Source organism: Poromitra crassiceps (genome assembly GCF_964638095.1).
Source record: "Poromitra crassiceps genome assembly, chromosome: 15".
NCBI classification, from domain to species: domain Eukaryota; kingdom Metazoa; phylum Chordata; class Actinopteri; order Beryciformes; family Melamphaidae; genus Poromitra; species Poromitra crassiceps.
In genome coordinates this window covers 10,544,014-10,551,513 of record NC_139634.1, presented here as the reverse complement: position 1 = coordinate 10,551,513, position 7,500 = coordinate 10,544,014, and the positions used below count along the sequence as shown (strand labels likewise).

Genomic DNA, 7,500 nt, shown 5'->3' with positions numbered 1-7,500 from the left:
AGGAAAAATAATAATAAAAAACCCGCAAAACAAATAAAACAAGTATGGCAGAAGAGGATCTCACAGGCGTCCGTCAGTAGTTTTATGAATAAGGGCCATTTCCTATGTAAAAACAGCTGGGGATGAGATGCTTCCTCTCTCTACATCCATCCCGCCACACGGCTGTGCTATAAAAGTCACCGGGGCAGCAGACTCCATACAGACGCGCGGCCCCGCTAGCTAGCTAGCTAGCACACAGCCCGTGTGTGATGGAGGTTGTAGCTGTAGCTACTATGCGGCGTCGTGTTGCCATTGCTGCCTCTCTCAATCTCAGTGTGCGAGACCACATCAACAGCACCTGCCATGCATTATTAATGGGCTGAGATGGCAAGTATGGCTACCCGCATCAATACTTAATGAGGGAGGGAGGAGGGGGAGGAGTGACGGGGGGGGAGGAGGTGGGGGAGGGGGGGAGGGGGGAGGGGGGAGGTAGGGGGCACTGGAGGAGGCCTGGAAAGCAGAAAAGGGGACGTCTGACAATTTATTCCCTAGCCCCGCCCTGAGGCGTGATGCTTGACAACTTCCTTCTTTAACTGGAACTACATCCTCCCTCTGCACTCTCTCCCTCCTCTCCTCTCCTCTCCTCTCTCTCTCTCCCGCATTGTCTGACTGACTCTCTCTGTCAAATGAGGCGCGAAGATAAACAGCGCCACCACGTACAGATAAACACAAACCCTTAAAAGAAGAAGAGGGGAGGGGGGAATAAAACTATAACATTTCCTGCCCCCCCCCCCACCCCACACCACCACCACCTCCCCTCCTCCACCTCCTCCTCCTCCTCCCTTTGAGGAGCAGCTCTTGGAAGTGCTGACAGCTGAAAGTGCTTACAATACAGATCTCCAGCAGCCAGAGAGAGAATCACTCCTTTGCTCAGCTTTTCTTTCATATGTCTTATTTTCTCCCCTCTGTTCATTTGTTATGGCGACGAGGATTCTGCACTGGCCAGCGTGTTTCGCAGCCAACTGCCTTTAGATATAGCTGGTGTGTGTGTGCGGCACGAGCAGCAGACGCATCACACAATTACACACGCGCACACACGCAAGCACACGCACGCACACAGAGAGAGAGAGAGAGAGAGAGAGAGAGAGAGAGAGAGACAGAGAGAGAGAGACAGAGAGAGAGAGACAGAGAGAGAGAGACAGAGAGACAGAGACAGAGACAGAGAGAGAGAGACACAGAGAGAGACAGAGAGAGAGAGAGAGAGAGAGAGACAGAGAGAGAGAGAGAGAGACAGAGAGAGAGAGAGAGACAGATAGAGAGAGAGAGAGAGAGAGAGAGAGAGACAGAGAGAGAGAGAGAGACAGAGAGAGAGAGAGACAGAGAGAGACAGAGAGAGAGAGAGAGAGAGAGAGAGAGACATAAGCAACGTGCCTTGGACAATTGCTTCATCTAAAAAAAACAACAACACAGGGGAGCGGAGAAGACGAATGGACGGAGCAGAGTTCTCGCTCGTTTGGAGGGCCGGCCCCTCGCTGCGTCGCATTACAAGCATCTGATGTAACAGAAGAACGGGGCAGATTTATCCCCGACAACTTTTAAATGCATGACAGCTGGTTAGTGTGGTAAAGACACGCCGCTTCAACGGCGTGGTGGAGGAAGAAAAGAGAAAAGACTCTTATGATCTGAATAACAAACTGTCTCTCTCTTGTCCTGCCTTTCTTCCTTTCTTCTCGCTTTGTTTTGGTCCTGATTTACGATGTATGTCGCTGCCACATGCATGGCGCAAGAGAGGCTAAATCTGAACAGGGAGAGAGAGAGAGAGAGAGAGAGAGAGAGAGAGAGAGAGAGAGGGGGACACAGAGGGAGCAAGGGAGAGAGAGAGAGATAGAGAATGTAAGAAAGACAGAGAGAAGAACGAGGCAGAGAGAGAGACAGAGAGAGACAGAGAGAGAGAGAGAGAGAGAGAGAGAGAGAGATCCGAAAGGAGAGACCCACCACCCTCCTGTATATTTCAGGAGCTGTAGGCCAATATCTCAATAATTCATGAAGCCGAGAGATGGAGGTTTTTTCCACAGCGTCTGGCGGACCCCACAGGCTGAGGGTCTCCCAACTTGCTTATCTCCCCGAGGTCAGAGAGCAGCCTCGCTGACAGCCGCCTGGACCATCTACTGCTCCGACTCAGACCATCTACTGCTCCGACTCACTCACTCCTCCACCACCACGCTCCTGTTTAATTCATCGACTTCCCCTCTTCTCCCTCCACCGACTGTCCTCCTCTGAGGTGCGCGTGATAGAGGGGTGATGGAGGAGCGCAAAGGAGGAAAAGCCACGGGTCGGTGTCGGAGCTGCCCCAATCAGCAGGTTAAATATTGGGGGGCTTAGGGTTTGGATACGGGCGAGCGAGGGGAGGAGGAGGGAGGAGAGCGGTGGGAGAGCAGCTGCACGGGCAGCGTTAGAGAGTTGAATGACAGGCAGAAAACAACAGAGAGAGGCAGTGAGAGAGAGAGAGAGAGAGAGAGAGAGAGAGAGAGAGAGAGAGAGAGACACTAAGTCAGCATGGCTCATTCGCTGTGGCGTCTGTCGGTGTGTCCCCTCGATCTGCTGCACGCGTGGACCACCTGATGCATTATTTACACAACAGCGTAAGGTGTCTGGAGTCAGCCACACGGAAACATGACAAAACTGCAGCACGCCCCCCCCTTAGCTCATCGTCCTATAGGAGCCGGGGGACCGCAATCACCGTCGCACACACTTACATGGATCATTTCCCTATAGGAGCCGGGGGGACCGCAATCACCGTCGCACACACTTACATGGATCTTCATCTCCCTATTCACCTTATTCAGAAGAGACCGTCTGGCCTGAGAGACCAACAGGAAGTGTAAATACAATCGGAGGTTCCGATTGTGTTTACACTTCCTGTGACTCATAAACCTAGTCTGACACATAATGTGAGTTAAACTAGGTTTGATCAAGTGAGTCAGACTAGTTTGAGCAGGTAAAACAGCCGGAGGTTTGAACAGGAAGTCGCGATACAATGGGTCAAGTGGGCGGGGCTGCATAGGAGCCAGGGGACCACAATCACCGTCGCACACACTGACATGGATCTTCTCCCTATAGGAGCCAGGGGACCACAATCACCGTCGCACACACTGACATGGATCAGCAATAGGGGGGATAAAGAGCGATGCGTGTTGAGATTACCATAAGGATTTATGGACAATCTGATTGACAGCTGAGCTGACCAGTAAATATGGATAGCTAGCTGATGATCTTTATCATCTTTATCATTGATTTGATCATTTTCCAACACAGTTTTCCACCAATAGAAAACCTGCTATCATTCCTTCTTTCACATTTGCTGCTCTATTTCAAATAGTGACGTTATACAATGCAATAAAAGAGAAGCAACAAATATTCAAGTCAATCCAGATTTTAACCCATTGATACCTGATGCAGCATTTGTGTGTGTGTATCCCTTTAAGACCGGTCTTAAAGGGATACACACACAAATGTGGGATATACACACAAATGCTGCATCAGGTATCAATGGGTTAATGGCAGAGCAGAAAATGCCGGTTGAATTTTGTTGCCAAAGAAGCAACACATTCAGCACATCGATTCTCTTTCGGCCTCGGTCATCAAGATCGTACGCTTATCGATGCATAAGAGAACTCTATCTCATCTCGAAAACCTCCGTTTTTGACTTGGTCATTATTCGCTGATAGACTTTAGTCTTAACTTCATAATATAGATGCTTGTCCTCGATTATTATTGCCTGGCCTACCTACCTTGTTTGTATTTGATTTGTCTCGAGCTGTTTCACTATGTAGACTCCAGCGCTACAAATATATTACCACTGCAAATTGCTGCACCGGCCGGATTAAATGAAATAAAAACATTTTCTTGCTATCACATAATTACCCTCCAAACCCAGGAATGAGCTGTGGAAGTGAATTTGTGTAAATAACTGCTCGGCTCCTCGAAAAGCCTCGTGCGTAAATGCGTTAGCGTGAAAATGAACGAACGACGCGCACGCAGGCGGGCGATCGCCGTACTAATTTAATGATCTCGCACTCGCATCATATCATAACGGGCCTTATTTGTCACTTTGCAGCAATTAAACACAAAATCACCCTCTGCCCATAAAAACACAAAACAAGGAAAGCAATTATATAGCACAACTTTTAAGTAATCCCCGTAGCATCTAAATATTATACTGCGGTGATCAAGATTGTCTAAGCGATTAGCTAACAGCAAGGGAAGCCTGCGAGGGGCAATTTTGTTATAATATTTCCTAATAATTTTCCTACATTAGCCACAGATGAGGGAGGGAGTTATTATGCGTGTCAAATGTAACACGGATAAGTGTTTTTTATCTTTCCCACTCCTTTGTTACACATCGTGCGGTTGTGGTACAACTGTCTCCATCCTTCGCCCCACCTCCTCCTCCTCCTCTCTCTGCTCTCTGATGCCGATGCACTGTAAAAACGTGGGTGATGCCATAACTCAACCTCTCTCTCTCTCTCTCTCTCTCCCCCTACCTCTCTCTCTCAGTGTCTCTCTCTCTCTCTCTCTCTCTCCCTCCCTCTCTCAGTCTCTCTCAGTGTCTCTCTCTCTCCATCCATTCCTGCCACGCAGCTCGTCTCCAGTAGAAAAGCAGTGTGTCGGCCTCCTAATATGCTTCATGAGGTGTGTAATTCACTGCGCTCCGGAGGGGAGCCATTTGTCTCCGGGTTAACTAAGTGACACAACAGCAGCACTTCCACCATGTCTGTTCCCACACTGACAGCTAGGAGGAGGAATGGAAGACCCGGCAATTAAGCAGCAGCGCGCGATCCGTTTGGGAAAATAAATCCTCGTCAAGTCGGAGGGAATTTCACAGGAAGTGGAAATATTTGCGAGTAAATATAATGTTACTTACAAGGGCGGGCGGGGGGGGGTGGGGGATTGAATGATAAGTAGGCTTCTAGATTGAGATTGAAGTATGGCGCGCCTCGACGAATCAAATTCCTCCCTCACTTCCTGTTTGGCGTGTTTTCTTTCTCCCACCCCCCCCCCCCCCCCCCCCCCGTGTGTGTTTCGTTTCTCCTATTCTTTCTTTTTCTCACTCGTTCTTTCACTCTTTTTCCGCCATGCATCACTGACACTTCAACCCGAGAGAGACTGACTGGCTTGTTTCCGTGGTGACCTGTCTCCTGCCTCCTGCAGTATATATTTAAGTGCGCACGCACACACGTACACACACGTACGCACACACGCACACACGTACACACGCGTGCACACACACACACACACACACACACACACACACACGCATGCACACACACACACATGTACGCACACTCTAATTTAGGGAGATTTATGAGGGGGGCCTTGCACCAGGAGCCATGGTGGCTGACCCCAGGGGTGTAGGGGGGCACTGGGTGGGGGAGGGGGTCTGGCTCCATAGGGGGGGACATTAATAATCCAGAACCAGGTCTGTCTCTGGCCTGGCCCTGGGCCTCGGACTCCACGCTGTAACAGACTGCACTGGCCCACTTAACTGGGAGATGAACATCCAGTTCCATACATGAGAGACATCATCTGCCCTCTGATAGATAGATAGACAGATAGATAAATAGATAGATAGATAGATAAATAGATAGACAGATAGATAGACAGATAGATAAATAGATAGACAGATAGATATACAGATAGATAAATAGATAGATAGATAGATAGATAGATAGATAGATAGATAGATAGATAGATAGATAGATAGATAGACAGATAGATAGATAGATAGATAGATAGATAGATAGATAGATAGATAGATAGGTAGGTAGGTAGGTATGTAGGGTGGTAGGTAGGTTGATATAGATAAATAAATAAAGAAGCAGAGTAATTTCATTTAAAACTTGAGAGACACAATAAGCAACATAACATAATTTCTCAATTGGTAATAAGAACGATGTGCAATCACCTGACCTACTGACACATGACACACACGACACGACACACGCCATGAAAGACACGATAGTTAGCATGCGTCTAATGCCTAGTTTACACTACAATACTTCCCCCCTCGATTTTACACAGGATTTTCAGTTGGGCTCAGTCTGTCTTTGTTGACTCTAGTCTGCAGTTGTTGTGCCAGTCGGCAGCCAAATCTGTTAGTGTATACTGGGTACAGATTTGTAATCTGTTAGTGTAAACTGCCTCCAGATTTCTAGTCTCCAAGTGTAAACTGCCTCCCGACGCCAGTCGGAGCCACAAAGATGATATCAAACATGTTTGAATTTCAAAGTGAAAAGACTTGTAGTGTGTACTGTCTCGTCTGAGTCAGTTGTGTATTTCAGTCTGTTTTTTCAGTCGTGATAAAAAATCTGAACGAACCAGTCTTGTAGTTTAAACTCCCAGTCTTTTCATCATCTGTTCAGATTTTCAAAGTCTTTTAGTGTAGCACAGGCATAACATTGACTCTACTCATTCACGCACCTGCCTGCACATGAGTACATTCAGAGACGCAGACAGACAGACAGACAGACACAGACAGACAGACAGACAGACAGACAGACACAGACAGACAGACAGACAGACAGACAGACAGACAGACACAGACAGACAGACAGACAGACAGACAGACAGACAGACAGACAGACAGACAGACAGACACAGACAGACACAGACAGACAGACAGACAGACAGACAGACAGACAGACACACACTCGCACTCAAATGCACAGGCAGGTCAACCTGGACTGATAAAGACTGTAAGAAGACCTACATGAGCACAACCCTATCAGACAGACAAATAGAGAGACAGACCTACACACACACCAGATACAGATCTACACACACGCACATGCACACACACACACACACGCACACGCACACGCACACGCACACACCACACCACGCCATTCCGACGGAGTGCTCCTCCTCAAAGTAGCAGTGTGCACCTCTCTATTGCCCTCATGTCTATCTTAAGTGTCATGATTTATTCAAATAGAACATCTCACCGCGCTGAAAAATTCATTTCCTGCTCGCTGCGTGCGCTTCCTGCGTACATATCTGCTGGATGTGTGCGCATGTCGTGTCAGCTGAATGTGCCCCGTCGTTAAATATTTCTCAGAACAAATGGACCCTGGAGGAGGGGCGATGGCGGGTCAGGGGGGGGGGGGGGATGCGCGCTTGTGTGCCTACCCCGCTACGGGAGAGACCCCCACTGGGAGCGATAGTTCCTCGCATCCCTGGAGCCGGAGCTCCAGTCTCCAGCTTGGGACAGAAGTCCCAGAGACACTTAACCAATTGTGTTTCATCCATTTCATCCGAAAAGGATCATTCAAAATTCAACTGAAGAAGTCGTGCGGGGGAGCGTTTGAAAGACAGGCATGTGAGAGGATCTGCTCTGCCGAGAGAGAGAGAGAGAACAGCCACGGAGAAATAACCCCGGCGAATATCGAAACTTCTCCGGTCAAACCATACAGGCATGCGATCCTTTTTGTACACGGATCTAGGAAAAAAACGACTATTTGT

General features: G+C 48.4%; 1 protein-coding gene across 1 annotated transcript in view; it reads right to left on the bottom strand.

The window, feature by feature from the left end:
- LOC310790013 (transcription factor COE1-like) overlaps nt 1–7,500 on the bottom strand; it is a gene marked incomplete at both ends in the record, with an annotated part of 77,394 nt that overhangs the window by 33,891 nt on the left and 36,003 nt on the right. The gene's annotated exons all lie outside the window — the stretch shown is intronic.